This window comes from Aquarana catesbeiana, linkage group LG13 (genome assembly GCF_042186555.1).
Source record: "Aquarana catesbeiana isolate 2022-GZ linkage group LG13, ASM4218655v1, whole genome shotgun sequence".
In the NCBI taxonomy this organism is placed as follows: Eukaryota; Metazoa; Chordata; class Amphibia; order Anura; family Ranidae; genus Aquarana; species Aquarana catesbeiana.
The window spans coordinates 181,044,488-181,064,478 of record NC_133336.1 but is presented as its reverse complement, the minus strand read 5'-3'; the positions used below and the strand labels follow the sequence as shown (position 1 = coordinate 181,064,478).

Sequence of the window (19,991 nt, the reverse complement as noted above, 5' to 3'; positions counted from 1 at the left end):
AGGTCAAAGCCATCCCCATCTACCGCTCAAAAAACAAAACAAAAAAAAAAAAAAGGTTTTGGCAGAAGTTCTCATTTAAAGAGACTCTAAAAGGAAAAAAGGGTTTGTTACCATAATGCAATCTGGTAAATAATTCCCAGGTCTGTGCCCCCCCAAACTTACCTGCCACCTCTCAATCCAGGTCTGTCCTCGCTGGTAGCTCCTCACTTCCAGCATTCACAGGTTATATTAAGAGCAGCAGGAGTCATTGGCTCCTGATTCTGTCAATCAAATCCTGTGAGGGGGAAATCAGGAAGTGTAGATGAGCCAGGCAAAAAAAGGCACAGAGCAGGTAAGAACATTTGTTATTTTAAATTAAAGAGGAAGTAAACTTCCTCTGCTAACATTTACCTATAAGGAAGCCAATGATGAGGCTTACCTATAGGTAGTGCAAATATCTAAACGTGTACCGTTTAGGAAATATTTACTTTACATGCAGCCAGTGACATCACAGGCACATGCGCTCTGAAGGAACAGCCATGGGTTTCCCGCTCTTTGCGAGCCCTGTGTTGTGAATCGTGGCTCCTGCACACAGACCCTGCAAACCCAGAAGCAAGACGGGTTAAAATGGAAGCGGCCGCAGCATTGACCTCGCTGGAACAGCTTCATTTTAAGGCAAGTTTCACATAACGTGCTAGTATGAGATGCATACTAGCACATTATGACTTTACCTGGCAGAAAAAAAAACAACCCCCCCCCCCCCCCCAATAAAAAAACCCACCCTGAAGGTTTTCAATCACTTGCCAACCAGCTGCCGCAGTTATACTGCGGCAGGTCGGCTCTATTGCACAAATCGTCGTACCGGTACGGCGCTTCGTGTAATAGATACAGTGGGCACGTGCGCCCGCGATATCCGCCGGCCACCCGCAAACACGCCACAGAGATCCAGAACGGGGATGCCAGTGTAAACAAGGTGGATCCCCGTTCTGTAAGGGGAGTAGAGAGATCAGCTGTTCCTAGTGATCAGCGATCTCTCTCTGCTCCCTGTTAGTCCACTTCCCTCACAGTTAGAAACACCTCCCTAGGGAACACAATTTGATCATTTAGTGTTGACCCCTTCCCTGCCAGTGTCATTTATACAGTAATCAGTGCATTTTATAGCACTGATGACTGTATAAATGTCACTGGTCCAAAAAGTGTCTGATCTGTCCGCAGTACCGCTAAAATAATCGCTGATTACCACCATTACCGCTAGAGAGGAAAACAAAAACAAAAAACATTTTTTACCGCAAAATATGTATTATACATGTTGGCCTAAACTGATGAAATTTGTTTATATTTTTTTGGGGGATATTATAGCAAAAAATAGTTTTCTTCAAAATGGTTGTTTTTTGTTTATAGCACAAAAAAATACAAACCACAGGGGTGATCAAATACCACCAAAAGAAAGGTGTGTGTGTGTGTGTGTGTGTGTGTGTGTGTGTGTGTGTGTGTGTGTGTGTGTGTGTGTGTGTGTGTGTGTGTGTGTGTGTGTGTGTGTGTGTGTGTGTAGGGAGGAAGGAGAGGGAGAGAGAGACCAATAGAGGAAATGCCACAAACTATCCACACAGTGAACCTATAGTGAAAAACAAAGTGACCCCTGGAAGTGAACAGCAAAAAGTGAGCAGCGTCGTACTGCTTTACTTGCTATCTAAACACATCTGCTAACTGCAGAATGCAGCTGGCTGTACATGAGCTGTTTGGCCTAGTGATCGATTTCATGCCAGATTGTTGTAGATACTTGCATGATTTTGCCTACCAACGTTGGGTGCGCCGCAGGCAGTAACCTCTCACCGATGAAAATAGCAAATAAGTTGGGGAATAAACCCATTCTGCCCAATCGAGTATGCATGTGCATCCATGTCCCAAGCATAAAAATGTAACATATTGCAGCTTATCAGTCCTTATGAGTAGTTGCTGCATTAGCTTTCTTTTATTAAACTCTCCCCCCTTTTCACCTGGTGATACTGCCTGTGAAATACTCCTTGTCCTAGAAGGACAACACAGTACATCCATCTTTGGAGCATCAGCATTGTCACCCGAAGCTGATCTCCTGATTTGGACTACAAACACCTCCCTATCCTCTAAACAAAGAGATAGGTTCTGTAGTTTTCATATAGCTGGAACAATGTAACTGATAAGAGTACAGCACAGGCAGGATCAACTTTTTTTTGTAAGTATGGGTTTTGTTCCTCCATCATACTCACCTAGGTGGATGCAGCACAGTTTTGATGCTGCCTCAACACTGAGAACCGATCGATCATCGAGAGCTGCTGACTGCCAATCAGCAGCTCTTCACTCTGCTCCTTTTCACTGGAGCGCTAAGCTGTGGAGGCGGCGGGGAGCAGCCGTCTCAGGCAGTCTCTGAGAGGCTAGGATAGGTGTCAGTCCAGGCACCTGGCGGATCCAGACTGCCATTGTGGGGATGACGCGGTGCCCGGACTGATTTCAGTGATGTCAACACAGAGCAGACTTCAGTCCTCTCTGCTGAAAACAGGTCACAGGAGTACAAAATTAACTGCACTCCTGTGACCCATAGGAGAAGCCCAGCCAAACGAGCTTTGGCTGGACTTTTTACCTGTCCAGTAGATATATTGTAACAAAACACTTAAAAGTATCATTAACAGACCAATTCGGGAGCAAATAAGAATTGTCAGGGTTAAAGGGGTTGCAAAGGTAATTTTATTTTTTTTTAAAACTAACTAACATGTCATACTTACCTTCACTGTGCAGCTCGTTCTGCACAGAGTGGCCCCGAACCTGCTCTTCTGGGGTCCCTCGGCGGCTGTTTCAGCTCCTCCCCGCAAGAAATAACCACCTTAATGCGAGCTCCCTCACATGGTGGTTAGTTGTTGCGGGCGCGCTCCCGTGATACAGCCAGCGGCTATAGCCGCTGGCTGTATCACTCGGCCCCACCCCCCGGCGCGCCGTGTCATGGGATGTGATTGACAGCAGCGCGAGCCAATGGCTGCGCTGCTTTCAATCCATCCACTGCAGCCAATCAGCGACCAGGCTGAGCTGCAATAGAGATGACGAGAACGAGCAGCGGAGATTCGAGGTGTCAGGTAAGTAAAACGGGCGGGGGCTGGGGGCGGCGGTATTGTCAAAAGTTTTTTCACCTTAATGCATATAATGCATTAAGGTGAAAAAATGTTTACCTTTACAACCCCTTTAACATACACAAAAAAAAAAAAAAAAAAAAAAAAAAAGGCTTATGCAACACAATATTATGTAAATTTTATAAATTAAACGATAACTAAGTATTAAAGTCATTTTTGGCATTATTGTCAACATATGAACCACTCAAGCAAGTGATCAATGCAAATTTAACACACCGAAGGCAATGATAAAAAGGTGAAAAGCAAGGACAGAACAGATACAAGAACCACATTAAGGTCCGTTTAGATCCTAGAACTTTTCAGAGCGATTATGAAAGTCTTAGCTGCAAAGACTTGTAATGTCAAACAGCTGTGAATGTAACATCTCCTTATCAGAGGCATGCAACAAGGAAGAGACGAACCATAAAATCATGTAATCAGTCAGGCAAAACATGAAACTCACTGGAGGAAATTGGCAACTGAAACAAAACAAAAACACGTACCCTCTGCATACAGTGCTGCGTCTCCTTCACCAAGACTGTAAACCTTAGAGAAAGCAGCAACATTCCTTTATATTAGACACACAACAAACCTACTGTCTGTAGCCTTTAAAAATGTTAATGAAACAAGTACCTTTCCTATGCCACAGACAATGCGTCTGACCAGCTCAGTCCCCTATTTTCAGTAAATAAGGAGTATATAGACTCCTTACATTTCCCAAATCAATAGATTGGGAAACAAAAACACAACAGGTGGTTACAATTGCATACAAGTAAAAACCACACCATACAAAACTGCACACACACTAAAGTGATATTAAACTCTTCTTACCGAGTACATTCTCTATATTTTGCCTCAGTAACCAACTGCAGATTCATAACATTTTGATGTTGGGTTCCCTTAGAAGTTGCTTGAGTTTCCTTGAAATGTGGCTAAATGAAATCTGATTTGGTGGTGCAGGCATGGTTCCAGGGCCAATGATCTTTTTTAGCCGCCTGTAAGGCTCGGGTCATGCCACTTGCTTGTGACTTTTGTGATTTAACATTGCAGTCTATGGCACTCAAGTCAAGGCAAAAGTGCAGGAAATTATCACTGCAACGTGACCCCTTTTTTGTTAGCCTCAGCGACTGTCACCGGTCCTATAAGCCACAGCAGTGTGAACCAGGGATAAAGATTGCAATCTAACTGCCACTGTACACTCCTGTCCTCAGGACCCACTAACAGGCCAGGTTTGCAAGATAACTGAAGTACATCACAGGAGATATCATTTGCTGCTCAGTGATTGCAGTATTCTAGTCTGCATCTCCCCAAAGTAATACCTAAAATCTGGCCTGTTAGTGGGTCCTGAGGACAGGAATTAAGAACCACTACTCTAGGGTTAAAAAGGTTTAGAAATGCTGATGCAGGTTTGAAGATCCACCAACAATCGCAATGCCAGTTCCCCAGCGGATGCAAAAAAAATAAAAAAGGTCACAGACCCAAACTGAAGATTAATGCAGGAAACATACTGGATTTCCATATAGTAATATGATGGAACAAGAGGAAAAAATTATGAAAAAACTAATCAATAACAAAACATTCTAAAGTATGAACTTCCCAACATACAATGCACAACAAATCCCACCACGCATTACTGACATACTGGCGCTTGTGTATATGTCACCATTCAGTGGTATTTCATCAGCCATGGCGGGTACATGAACAGACATACCAATAAATATCAGGTATGTCATTTACCACAAAGTGCCAGAGTATTATCTGAGATGATTCAGTAGTGTGTCCCGAGCTTCCAGCTCTATGAGCATCGCCTGTTGTTCCATCTGTTGTAGAGTTGGCATAATGGAACTTTTAGTTCGGAATACATTTATAAATAGAGCTGCAGCACACTCATAAACAGACATTACAATTCCCATCAGCATCCTAGTCCAAAAACATGTCAGCAAAATCCTGTTCGCTCAGGCACACCATAATACAAGATCAACATCAAAAGATGCCCAGAGCTCAAATCCCCCACTAAACACATCACAGGACCACGGGACATTCCAGGTCTTCTGAAAAATCAAAGCATATTCTACTTTCATACATAGAATGGGTATAAGCATCCTCTCCATGCACACACCTTGCAGTGACTTGTAGCCCTCATAGGTGTGCAGAATAGACACCGCACAGGTAGAAGCCCCCCTTATTCTATACCAGGGGAAGACATTCTGAAATTCAGAAGCCAACCAATAACATTTTCATTACTGTGTTTGGCACCAAGCTCTGCTGGGCAGTTCGTGTGCAATACTTTGTACGTTTTAATGCAAAACACATCAATAAAAAGAAATTAAAAGGCATTTTTGAGGTTCACAAACTGTCAATGGAGCTTAAAAAAAAATCCTGGCATTTTTTAAGGCCTGTCTGCTGAAGTCTGTCCAGCCCCGATCAATGTTATACTAAATACATTCCAGCTTTCTCCTCACTCTGCATCACAGGGTCTTCAATACAGCAGGGGATATAGAAGGGAGTATCACAGAGGGCACCCTGCTCCATTTCTATCACACACAGGGAACACCCCCCCCCCCTCCTCCTCCGTTGGTTAAATAAAGATGATGAATGTTATGGGCTGCCTAACTCCTCGATGTGTATGGTGACAATACAGTAGGGCCCACATAACCTCTAGTATTGAACTGCAGCTGTTGTGCTCACTTAGGGCCCATTCAGATAAGTTATCATTCCAGTCCTCCTTACAGAGCCCCCAGCACGTGCATCCACCTCAGAGATGTGTGTAAGCAGCCCATAGAACTGAATGCACATGCAGCGGCGGTACAGACACCCGATCCTTTGACATGCAGGCAAGAGGCGGGGAACGGATCTGGCCCTCTGCATTCGGATCTAAGCATGGTAATCTTTGTGCATCCACTTCTATTGGCTGCCTGCAGTTCTGAGGTGGCCACACACATCCGCACAGAGGACAGGCTTGATCGCCCATCTGAGGGAGACATTACGTCTAACCTGTTAGCACTATACAACTATTACATAATAATAATAATAATACTTCTGAAACCTATAAACAAGCAGCCCATACCACCCCAATGAGTTAAATACAGCTCCCTGCTGTGTCCGACTCCCATCTGACAGTTCTGTCTCTGTCTCTAGGTATCATTTACACTGACATCACCCCTCTGAAGAACAAATCATGACAGATCACTTTTCAGAGGGTAGCTGACACAGCTAGGAAGTGATACTTGATATCAGCTCCTCACCATGTGTATTAACCATGTAAAGACCACATCAGTGATTGCATGCAGTTGCAGCACGGCCTCATTTACTTAACCACTTGCCAACCAGCCCCTGCAGTTATACTGCAGCAGGTTGGTTCAGCTGTGCAAATCGCCGTAGGTGTATGTCGGGCTCGTACACGGCGATCTGTGGGCACGCACTTCCATTGGCCCAGCGGGGGAGACAATCAGCGGGTCCAACGGACTCCATGTCCGCCGGCCACCTGCAACAGTGACAGAATGGGGATCTGCCTGTGTAAACAAGACAAAGCTCCTTTCTGACAGGGGAGATCACACAGATCATGTCTGCAGTGCAGGAAGACAGATCTGTGTTTTGTCCCAGGGAGCCCTTACACCATACAGTTATAACACACCCAGGGAACATAGTTAACCCTTTGATCACCCCTGTTGTTAACCCCTACCCTGCCAGTGGCATTAGTACAATAACAGTGCATGTTTTTAGCACTGATCACTGTAATAACGTCCCTGGTTCCCAAAAGAGTCAGTTAAGTGTCTGATCTGTCCACCGCAATGTCGCAGTCCCACTAAAAATCACTGATCAGCCCCATTACTAGTGTAAAAAAAAAAAAAATTATATATTTTACACACACATTTTAATATTCCATAAACCTATCCCCTATTTTATTTATTTATTTTAGGTACTTATATAGCGCCGTCAATTTACGCAGCGCTTTACATATACATTGTACATTCACATCAGTCCCTACCCTCAAGGAGCTTACAATCTAAGGTCCCTAACTCACATTCATACATACTAGGGACAATTTAGACAGGATCTAATTAACCTACCATTTTTGTAGACGTGGTAACTTTTGCGCAAACCAATCAATATACACTTATTGGGAGGGGGTCAATATTGCAGGGACGTGTACAACGCACTGCGGCTGCCTTTGCAGCTTTTCACAAATGCGCCACGTCTTTGGCGTGGGGTAATCTTCGCATTTTTTTTTTTTTGGGCACGCTACCATTGAATAGTATTAGAATGAACATTTTCATGAAAGCGCATCCAAGACCAGCATGCCGCATCTTTGGTGCGCTTTCATTAGACGCTCAGTCAAAACCGTTTTATTATTATTATTCTTCTTCAGGATTTATATAGTGCCAACAGTTTGCTCAGCGCTCAAAATGAAGGCAGACAGTACAGTTTGGTACAAGGAGGGCCAATGGCAGCGCGTCTAAAAACAAGTGTGAAGATCGCACAAAAACGCACCGCAACAAAAACAGCGAGCATAGATGAACCCGGCCTACGAGGGGCGCTACAGTCATAGCTCAGCTGTCTACGTTACCCTCACCGGACCGCCAAGTGTAAAGCAGGCTGTACCCAGCATGTCCCCCCCCCCCCGACCGTCACACCGCAAAACAGTCTCCTCCAATAGCAATTAAGTTCTTGACTCCAGAGTCCAGCTGTTTACACAGGTGAGAGTCACAGGCCCCTTGTGGGCGGAGACTCTACATTTGGGGAAGAGAGGAGCAAGTCTTCAAGGGGCCCAGAGCGGTCTGGATCAACAGGGTCAAGCTTTATACACCGCAATGAGGGCAGGCTGCCTCCACCGAGCCCTGGTATGGGCCACAGATCCCCAGTGCTGGGCTGCTCCGGCCGGAGGGGTGCTGAGGCCCGCAGAAGGGTGAGGCCTGTCCGCTCCAGCCTGTGGAAGGAATGTACATCGCACGGTGTACACACAGGGACCTACCAGTGGCAGCCGCTCCGCTCCGCTCCGCTCACAGCTTCTCCGCTTCTTCTCCTCCTTCCTCGGCCGCCTCCAGTCTCCTCATACGAGTGAGCAGGAAGTACCAGCCGCCTTATTAATCCCACTTCCGGTTGACGCTTCCGCCCCTCCCTCCGCGGGCGGACGTAGCATTGAAAACGCAAAATCACCCGCAGGCCCCGCCCACTACGCGCTGCGTCCCAAAACACACGCTGTGGACGTCAGGACGTTCAAACGCGCCCCCTCCCGTCCGAAGCTCCACCTTCTTCTCCCACAAAACCAGCTTTGCGTCACGCGAACCTTCCCGCCCCCGCCTCGCTTCTTACATCCCACCTTGGCTTTCGTTATAGGTCACGTCACCGAGAAATTTCCCGTTCATAGGGGCTTTAGCGGGTGTTCCCGCCCATTTTGGGTGACGTCTAACTGCGTGAAGCAAACACGGGGGGCGTGGCAGAACGGCACGTGAGGGCACTAGAGGCGGGATGTCTGCCAGTGAGTGCCGCGCTAGCGCCATTTTGAGCAATGGCAAGAACCCAATATAGTCTGCGAGGTGATGGGGGAGCCCCAGTCACCCCCAGAAGGAGGGTATCTTCTCTTCAATGAATATGAAGTAAAACAGTGGTCTAAGAAGTTAAAAAAATAAAATAATTTACCAGAGCACAATAAAACTTTCAGTTGAAGTCGGATGGGCACATTTTAGGGGAATAAAACAAAAAGGTCAAGGTGTGCAAAGCCTTAAAACAGCTTAAGAAACATGTCCCCTGCATGTAGCTGCAGAGTGGGACCCCTGGCTCTAAGTGTGGAAGCAGTAGTCTCTCTGAAGAGGTCCAGCAGCATGTTGGACCACTGCTTTCACATAGAGAGCAAGGATTTCGTCCACAGGCAGTTTCTGTGGCCACAGCACTCCACAGAAACTGCCCTCCTAAAACTCACAAACGACTTACTAACAGCCAAAACCAACGATCATTATTCCGTACTTTTACTCTTGGACCTTTCCGCTGCCTTTGAAACAGTTGACCACCCCCTCCTCCATATAAAAAGACATTTGCTTGGTCTCCATGGCTGCACTCTCCGTTGGTTCGAATCTTACCTATCTCACCGCACCTTCAGTGTCACTTACAACTCCACTATCTCCTCTACAACCCCTCTTACCCTTGGGGTCCCCCAAGGTTCTGCCCTTGGACCTCTACTATTCTCAATCTACATGTCCTCCCTGAGTAAGCAGATAGCCTCCAGTGGCTTCCACTACCATTTAAATGCTGATGACACTCAAATCTATCTCTCTGCCCCTCAGCTCACCCCATCAGTCTCCTCACACATCACTGATTTACTAACAGACCTATCAGCCTGGATGTCACACCACTTCCTCAAACTGAGTCTAAAACCAAGATCTTAATATTTCCTCCGCCACGTGCCCCTGACTTCTCTGTCAAGATCAATAGCACAACTATCAGTCCGTCCCCACATGCCAGGGTGCTAGGGGTAACCTTAGACTCTGAAATATCCTTTCAGGCCCACATACAATCCCTGTCCAAATCATGCCACCTTAGCCTCTGCAACAATTTATTTTGACTAATGACACCACCAAGCTTCTAATTCACTCCCTGGTTATCTCTCGCCTCGACTACTGCAACTCCCTCCTCATTGGATTACCTTTTCATAGACTATCCCCCCTTCAGTCCATAATGAATGCCGCTGCAAGACTCATCCACCTTACCAACCATTCAGTGTCCTCCACCCCTCTCTGCCAATCCCTCCACTGGCTTCAACTCACCCAACGAATAAAATAAATAAATAAAAAGTACTAACAATAACTAGAGAATGCATGTCCTGGAGAAAATGAGTGGGAATGCTGAATAGCCGAATTGCTAAAGCTAACTGGATGAATAGCTTAAATCCGTAAGAAAAAGTTGAAGAAGTGAGAATGGTTGGAAAAGTAGGAATGGTTTTAAAATAAACATGAATTTCATTAAAAAAGTTTAAAGGTTTTTTGAAAAGCTTTTTGATCAATAACCACTTGCTTACAGGGCACTTAAACCCCCCTTCTATCCAGACCAATTTTCAGCTTTCAGCGCTGACGCACTTTGAATGATAATTGCGCGGTTATACAACACTGTACCCAAATGAAATGTTATATCATTTTTTCACCACAAATAGAGCTTTCTTTTGGTGGTATTTGATCACCTCTGCAGTTTTTACTTTTTGTTAAAAAAATGTAAAAACCTGAATTAAAAAAAAAAAAAAAAAATTTTTTTATATTTTGTTATTAAAAATTTAAAACTGGTCATTTTTCTCCTTCATTGATGTACGCTGATGAGGCGGCAGTGATGGGCACTGATAAGCGGCAGTGATGGGCACTGATGGGTGGCAGTGATGGGCACTGATGGGTGGCAGTGATGGGCAGCACTGCCATGTGGCACTGATTGGCACTACAGGTGGGCATTGATAGGTGGCACTTGTGGGCATTGATAGGTGGCACTTGTTGGCATTGATAGGTGGCACTTGTTGGCATTGATAGGTGGCACTTGTGGGCACTGTAAGGTGGCACTGTGGGCACTGTTAGGTATATGGCACTATTATGGTGGCACTGATGAGGCAGATGTGCTTCTTCCACTTGGGGGCAATTGTCCCTCACATCCGAGCCGGTGATCGGCTTTTTTTTCTACTCACGCTGTCAGCGTGAGTAGAAAAAAAAAAGATTACCAATCTTTTGTTTACATCATATGATCAGCTGTCATTGGCTGACAGCTGATCACATGGTAAGGGGCCGGGACCAGCCCCTTACTCGGATCGGTGATCAGCCGAGTCTCAGTGACTCGGTGATCACAGCGCAGGGAGCATGCACAGGGGAGGCCGTCATATGACGGCCTCCCGGGAATTCAGGTCCGCGCTGTGGCCGTCATTCGGCCATAGCACGGATGTGTAGTGGTTAATCCCCACACCTAATGAGTGAGAGACAGTGTGAGAGAACCCTTCAAACAAGCCTTACTAAATCCACAACAGTACATGGAAACAGCGACTTCACCATTAGAGACACACAGCCTTTGTGAATGTATCGGTATAAAATTATGTTGATAGACTTAAAAATGTGGGCATGTCAGCGATTTAAAAAAGAAGTTGGCCGTGAGTTTCGCTGGGAAATGTGAAGAATTTTATACAGGACAGTCAATGGAAGAAAGTGTAGAACTCTTGTCATTTGGAAACTCAACCAGCCAAAAGTAAAAGGCGTATCACAAAACTGAGCACATTGTCTGAAACTAAACAAAAATACCAACGTTTTGATGTATAAATTGTGTATGACAAGTAGATCTTGTGGGCATGAGAGCAATTTATAGAGAAGGACCTAAGATCATTTTTTTAAGACTCTGTGCTCTAGCTATGACATCATCCACTCTAAGCAGCCCAATACACACGCTGTTTAATCAATAAAATTTCCTGAAATGATCACTAAATTTAAACAGCTTTTTCACAAAAACTGTAAAAGATATCAAACTGAAAAGATATAGCCAGATAGCTGAATATTTTGTGAACATTTTAAAGTTTGTTTGGAGTCTGTAGGTGAAAGTATGAAGGAGCTGAAACTTTTGGGAGCGGAAGAAGATTTTAAGGATTTGAAGCATGCTCTCATTCACTTCAATGTTAAAAAAAGTGTTAAAAAGCTTAATATTTTAAAAAGTATAAATAGTAGGAAAAAAGTTGAAGAAGTCCCATCATTAGCTGAAAGAGCTGAACATTTTAAAAGTTGAATGGTTTTAATAACTGAAAGTATGCAGAAGTTACGCAGAGCCAAAAAACGTACGGAATAATAAAAAACGAATAACAATAGCAGTCCCACTAATTAACAAAGCCATCCATAACTCTGCCCCCAGCTACATCACTAACCTAGTCCCAAAATACCAACCAAGCCCTTCTCTTCAGTCCTCCCAAGACCTCCTGCTCTCTAACTCCCTTGTCCTCCTATGCGCGCCTCCAGGATTTCTCCAGAGCTTTTCCCATCCTTTGGAACTCCCTACCCCAATCTGTCCGACTGTCCCCTAATCTCTCCATCTTAAGATGATCTCTGAAAACCTTTCTCTTTAAAGAAGCCTATTCTGCTTGTAATTAATACATTGTTTTACTTCCTCCATCAGCTCATCCCCCACACCTATTACCTTTTGTATCAATTGACCCTCCCTTTTAGATTGGAAGCTATAAAGAGCAGGGCCCTCTGATTCCTCTTGTACCAAATTGTAATGTAACTGTAATCTGCCTTCATTTTGTTCAAGCGTTTGTTAACCCCAAATGGAATAAAAATGGATCCTGCTTCTTTAAAGCATGTTATATGACACAGTGCTTGTCCTGTGTCATTTGCCCCCCTGTAACACCTAAAAAACCTGGCTGATTCTGCCAGTTTCTCCTCACCCCTCTGTAAACTGACCACGGTGTATAATGGCTGCTGAGAACAGACACCGTGGTCAGTTTACGTGCCTCTGTCATTAGCAGCCTGCTATCTGCTCTCCTCTCTGCTCTTGTATTCTCCCCCCGCTCCCCTCTCTGTTTGTGTGTGAGCTGCACCTCCTGCTGCTCCCATAACACTAACCTGTATACACCATCAGCACTGCCTCCTATTGCATTGTCCCCCTCTGTGAATGATTTATATATATAAATGCTGTAAATACCTCATTTAAGAGCTGAGATTGCGATCACATGATCAGCCGGCTCTCCCCTCCTCCCCTCCAGACTGACATCAGTAGAGGAATCTCAGCCCCGCCCACTGCATCTCTCAGAGGAGGAAAGGAGAAAGCTGGCCAGTCATGTGATCACAATCTCGGCAGTGAAATTAGGTATTTGCAGCATTTATTTTTATAAATCATACACAGCGGGGGATACTACAATAGGAGGCAGTGCTGATGGTGTATACAGGTTAGAATGGCTTAACAACCACGCAAACTGTTGGTGCTATATAAATCCTGTATAATTATAAAAAATAAAAAAAGGGGGGGGGCCCACCCCACCCTGTGGGTGCTGACAGGAGACTGGATTTTCTAGCTTCTTTAGATGGAAAAGGAATGACAGGACAGTGAACACTTTGTGTTTTTATACACCTGGATTGTATTTAACTGGTTTACCACAGAACATACCTGGCCTTGAATGTCCCATCCCTGCCCCTCTTCCTTGCTGCCATTTTTAATACAAATGGTGCATGCCCAGGTACTTGGGAGATTGCAGAGACTGGCTGCGCATAGGTGTGCACCGCGGGTTTCCACTCATGCGCACAAGTGCTGCCAGCTTCTGGTAGATGAGCACTATAGCACCCTGTGGCATTGTGCGCATGCGCAGAAATCAGTCTCACGCAGATGAACTGCAAGCGATTGCATAGCAATCCCAGGAGGCAGCGAGGCCCAGCCTGGGCCAGAAACCAAGAACCAAAACAAACACAAGGGTAAACATTTAACCTCTTCAGCCCCGGAAGGTTAACCCCCCTTCATGACCAGGCCATTTTTTGCGATACGGCACTGCGTTACTTTAACTGACAATTGCGCGGTCGTGCCACATTGTACCCAAATAAAATTAATGTCCTTTTTTCCCCACAAATAGAGCTTTCTTTTGGTGGTATTTGATCAACTTTAGGCCAATATGTAATCTGCTACATATTTTTGGTATTTTCTTTTTTTTTTACTAGTAATGGCAGCGATCAGCGACTTTTAGCGAGACTACGATATTGCGGAGGACAAATCTGACTCTAAGTAAGACTTTTTGGGGACCAATGACACCAATACAGTGATCAGTGCTAAAAAATTGCACTGTACTAATGACACTGGAAGGGAAGGGGTTAACACCAGGGGCGATCAAAGGGTTAAATGTGTTCCCTGGGAGTGCTTTCTAACTGTGGGGGGAGGTGCTTTGACTGGGGGAAGACAGAGATCTCCATCTTCCTTTCTCACAGAACGGTGATCTGCCTTGTTTACATAGGCAGACCGCCATTCTGTCTCTCTCGGGAATGTTCGTGGGGTGCCAGCGAACATCGGGTCTGCCGGACCTACTGATTGGCTCCCGCTTTGTCCAATCACGATCACGTGACCTACTGACCTGGAACTTAAAATTTGCCTACAGGTACATTATTTGGCCCAGGAGGGCCGCACTGCTGCAGTATATATGCGTGGGGCGGTCCGAAAAAGGTTAAAGAGCTTTCAACCACTTCAGCTCCAGAAGATTCATTCCCAGGCCATTTTTTTGCTATTCGGCACTGTGCTACTTTAACTGGTAATTGTGCGGTCGTGCAACACTGTACCGAAACCAAATTTGCATCCTTTTTTTAATACAAATAGAGCTTTCTTTTGGTGGTATTTGATCACCTCTGGGTTTTTATTTTTTGAGATATCAATGAAAAAAAAATTTTAACTTTCTTCTATAAAACATATCCAATTAAAAAAAAAATCGAATTTCTGCACAAATTTTGCCCAAAATGTATTCGGCTACATGTTTTTGTTAAAAAATCCCAATAAGTGTATATTGATTGGTTTGCGTGAAAATTATAGCCCCTTCTAACTATGGTTCATGTACTGGAAATAGTTTTTTTTAATATACTACAAATGGCGGTGATCAATAACTTATAATGGGACTGCAATAGTGCGGCAGGCAATCTGACATTAAGTGAGAGTGGGGGGGGGGGGGGGGGGGGACACTGACTTAACTGCCACTGACATCAGTGCCATTATTACAGTGATCAGTGCTAAAAATATGCACTATCACTGTATTAATGACACTGGCTGGGAATATGGGCCCAACTATGTGTAAATTGTCAATATAGTGGATGCAACCTTAAACAACCTAATTGTAACAATAACAAGCCTCCATCCCTGATATGTATACAACAAAAGGAGGAAAAAAAATGGTACTTTATATGAGGCAAGTCACTGAACGCATACCCTATTCAATTCATTTATAAAATTATTTATTAATAACAAATCACATTATAGAGTGTGTCAATCTGTAATATGTAACAGTTATACAGAGTAAGATAAAACATAATAAGCATTATTTTTACAAAAGGACACTCATCCATTCATAAAAGTTCAATGAACATAATCAATTTTTCACGGTGAGCCAAAATTGTCTAAGCATCAGTTCGATGTAACTCAACACACGTTTCATGGCTCATGCCAATCATCAGGAGTAAAATGCTCTGAAATTAAATCAGGTATATCGGTATAGGATATCCTTTAAAAACTGGTATTGAGCATTGAAAGAAGAGGCCACATATTGTTTAGTAGAATACAGTACATTTTACTCAAAGCATATTCACATGTGCGTTATAAAAGGGGTTTTAAATAAACCAACAACTTTGACGTATAACATTTTTTTTTTTACATTAGAAATATCCTTTTTTTGGTTAAACAGGCATGTTTCAAACCATAACATAAACAACTCAGGAAATTACAAAGTTCAACTTTGATAAAGTGAAGGCAATATCGTACATTTGTATGTCAAAACTGTGTTGATCTCGCCTTCATCAAATGGGGTGATGTCACCCCTGTAAAAGCCAAATTTTGAAGATGCACACAAATTGGGAGTTAAACTGGGGATTTCCCTCATGATCCCATGCACTATGTGCTAGCTTCCATCATGGGGGGATCAATGGACGTGTTTCGGGAGTGCAACCCCTTCCTCTCACCTACTTGATTTGCGAGGAAGGGGTTGCACCCACAAAACGCGTACATTGATATCCCGTGATGGCAGATAGCACATGTTGACACACTGTGTGCATTTTAAAAATTTGGCTTTTAAAATACTTTAAAACTTGATTTAAAATACAAAATTAGACAAAACGGTACAATTTTTGTGAGATTTAGATTCTGCCTAAAACATCAATGATGTGCTTCATTTTTTGTTGTAACTTAATTGATGTTTTCCTTTAACTTGTCTAAATCCCGATTGCACCCCATTATCTCCCCAATGAGGATCTGGGCACTTGCACTTGTGAAATGAGATTCTTCTTCCAAAATATCCACATCACCTAAAAATAAACACATGTATTATAAATATGCAGGCATACATCTAATACATCTAATACCTGAAGCTGTGGTCTCAGGCACTGACCTGTTGTGGTCACGATTTCACTCACTTCATAAACGTCTCCCTCCTCATCCTCAGGTTGTGGTGTGGGGAGTTCCCCTTCTTTATGAGGCGTGGGGCTCCTGGTGTCCTCAGATGTCCTGAGTCTTTTCTCCCCTATGTGAATAAAAAAAAAGTATACTTAGCACACAGATATTTGAGGCCAGAAATAGGAATATGAAACATTGCTTGGAAGTGTCGCACAATTTTCTGTTTTGGCAGAGTTCCAAGCTGAAGACGTTATTTTTTTTCCCTTTCTAAAGCTGGAATACTTTCCTTTTTTGGACAAGTTTTGCACATGGAGACACCCCTATAGTATCCACTGGAGCACCTGTGTGGGACACCCTAAAAAGGGTGTTCTTGTGTCCCACACTAGTGATCCTGCGTCCAGATGTGTAAACAGCTGCTGAGTGTCCTCTCCTTACACTGAATCAAGTTTGCATTTCATTCTAGTTACAAACCCATCTGAACAACAATGTACTAAACTTCTTTTAATACAAATAGGCATGACCACATGTAGTTAACCTGTATCTGCCAAAAACATTGTATTAGTGGGCGAACGAACGATGTTTACTACGACCGATTACTGTGCCCACGAACCTGAAAGTTGGCATTTTAAAATGTACAACAGTAAAGAAAAGCACATGGAGCAGCATGCAAGTAATAATAATATTAATAATAGGAACACAGGACAACTACTTACTTTTTAGAAGCAGTTTCCTGATTTTTCTGTACTGATCGTACTCCCTCAATTTCCGGTCTGACCAGCGTTTCCTTAATTGCTCCTTGGATCGTCGTACCACAAAATTACTGTGCAGACTTTTCACAACTTTAGTCATGATCTTGGCCTTTCTCACATTTGGGTTTGGGTACGGTCCATACTTCCCATCATAGTCGGCCCTCTTCAAGATGTCCACCATCTCCACCATCTCCACTAAGGACATATTTGAGGCCTTATATCTCCTCCTGGATCGGGATGTTTGTGGCTCCGCGCTTTCGGTGTTGTTGCTAAAATTATTATGCACCTGCTGTGTCTCCGCCATGTGCTCTCCCACTGCGCCGAAAGAGAAGGGGCAGGGAATATACTATAAAGAAGGTCAGGGGCGGGCGGAGTTTCACGCATGCGCAGTGTATATAAAGCGTAACACGCGTGCGTCGTACGTACGATCTGTGAGCGGAGGAAGGAGTAGCGGAAGCGCCGATCGTGATAACGAAGGTACAATTTTAACTTGGTGCATCAGTGGCCTATACTGCTTATAGATTGAGGCCTATATTGGGACACGATTAGGAGAGTTTAGCCTGACATTAGGGTTTGTCTTGTGTTGTGTCTTGCAGAGAAAATGGATCGCTTCAACGATCAGGACTTTATCCCCCTATTTATTGATATGTACAGGGAGCTGCCCTGTTTTTGGTAGGTAAAACACCCCTTTTATAATAATAAAAGAAAGAGGAAGGCAGCGCTGGATCATTTGCTGAAATTTGTGAAGCCGGTGATCCCCACGGCAACCATCCCCTATTTGAAGGCCAAAATTGGTGGCCTGAGGAGCACTTATATTAGTTAGCGCAAAAAGGTCCAGGATTCTCAGAGATCAGAGCTGCAGCAGATGACATTTATGTACCCAGACTGTGGTACTATGACAGACTGCGGTTTCTGTCACACCAGAGTGAACCCAGGACAACACTCTCCACTCTTCCTTCAACGCTTCCTTCCACCCCAGCTGAGGCTTCCGACGTCCAACCTGCGCCTTGCACCCAGGAGCCCAGCTCGAATCAGGTATAGCGATGTTCAACATATTTCTTGTCCAAAAATGTATGATGTTAACTAGATGTTATTATTGATCACTAATTTCTGATTTAACAAAGTGGTTTACATATCAATAGACAGTAGTAGCCAAAAATGATTGGGACAAAAATGAAAAATGCTGGGGTCAGAATGATAGTCTTTTTTATATATTATCATTCAATTTGCAACAGTCATGAGCTGAAAATTGTGTGTGATTGATGAACAAAAAACTAAAACTATGTCCCTTTTTCATACACAGGAAAGCCTCAGCCAGGAGGAGGCTGTGGAATGTGGCAGGGGCAAAGTCACAAGCAAAAGCCAGGTTTGTGAGTTCGACCATCGTGCTCCTCCTCCTCTTCCACCCCCTGCTACAACTGCAACACCACAGCCACAGCCTGGAAGGAAGCGTGTAAGGAAGACAAGAGAATGATGGCCTGGGTTCAGTCTGGTCTGACAAAAGATGCAGGCTGTTGTATGACCACAGCCTGGGGACATATATGTCATCTGCTGCTGTTCCTGATCTCTCATATTCCTGGACCAGATTGTGCTCACTATTATATGGACTCCTCATGCCACCAATTTTGCATGTAAAATAGTTGATGTGTTCCCTGGGGTACAAAGGCTTCGCCAATTTCATCAGTTTATCCAGCGTTGCCTTCCACTTTATTTTGTTATGACCCCTAATAAATGTCTATTTTTAAACAAATACTTGCGTATGTGTTTTACTTTAAAAAGGACAATTTGTGAGTAGGCAGGTACATTTCTAAAATACAATGTCAAATTAACAAGGAACACCGACACCAACCAACCTCTTTGAGGTTAAAAATACAAGATAATAATGGTGTTTTGGTAACTTGACACACAAAACTTGAACTTCCAAGTTTGACAGTCGGCACTACCTGTCAAATTCACCCATTTTGAGGCCTCACCGCAACCGCAATCACAAGTCAAACGCATGGCTTGCAGTTTTGGTGAGGTCCCAAAATTTTAAATTGGCATTTGGCAAGAAGGTGGAAGTAGAGTCTCCTGAACACCTGTCAGCCACTGCTATACTACCATGGATTGCTTTTTAGAGGGCGGCAAGGTTACCATCTGTTTAAAGGGGCCTTAGGTGATATTCGCACCATACTGAGCATAAAACTTACCTCAATGCACTCACCACAACACCCGAGACCTGCGTTTATCCAGTGCAAAAAATGCAGGTCACCTCACATGGTGTGAACACACTTAGGGCTTGTTATGTGAGGAGCATTGTAATGCAGCAAAAATTTGAAGCATGTCTGCATAATTCCACACTGCACTGGGTGGTCAAAACAAAACAAGCAGTGTTACATGCTGAAACTTCAATCGCACTGCTCTCTGCTGGAAACAACACAGGACTAACCTAAATGATGAAATGCGGCATTTTACTGTGCAAGATGGTATGAACATAGCCTTAGTCATGGCAGTAGTTTAGTCCTTTTTAAAGCCATAGATATCATATAAGGCTTATACACCCACTGATTTTGGTGTCATTGGGTTCAGTAATAGTCCCCAGCATTGGTGTCAGTCGGTGCAGTAATAACCCCCAACACTAGTGTCAGTGGGTGCATTAATAACTGCCACCATTGGTGCCAGTGTGTGCAGTGATAAACCCCAGCAGTGGTGTCAGTAGGTGTAGTAGGAACCCCAACATTGGTGCCATTGTGTGCAGTGATAAACCCCAGCACTGGTGTCAGTAGGTGTAGTAAGAACCCCAACATTGCTGTCATTGGGTCCAGTAATAAGCCCCAGAATTTGTGTCAGTAGGTGTAGTATAAACCCCAACATTGTTGTCAGTGGGTGCAGTAATAACCCCTAGCTTTGTTGTCAGTGGGTGCAGTAATAACTGCCCCCATTGGTGTCAGTGGGTGCAGTAATAACCGCTAGCATTGGTGTCAGTGGGTGCAGTAATAACTGCCCCTATTGGTGTCAGTGGGTGCAGTAATATCCCCCAGCATTGGTGTTAGTGGGTGCAGTAATAACCCCCAGC

General features: G+C 44.1%; 1 protein-coding gene across 1 annotated transcript in view; it reads right to left on the bottom strand.

Annotated features, from left to right (window-relative positions):
- The window catches only part of ETV3 (ETS variant transcription factor 3), a 46,455-nt gene extending 38,209 nt beyond the window's left edge, over nucleotides 1-8,246 (bottom strand). Inside the window, exon 1 of the mRNA XM_073609725.1 lies at nucleotides 8,089-8,246. The gene's annotated coding sequence lies outside the window, so the exon portion shown is untranslated. The remainder of the gene's footprint in view (nucleotides 1-8,088) is intronic.
- Between the last annotated feature and the right edge of the window lie 11,745 nt (nucleotides 8,247-19,991).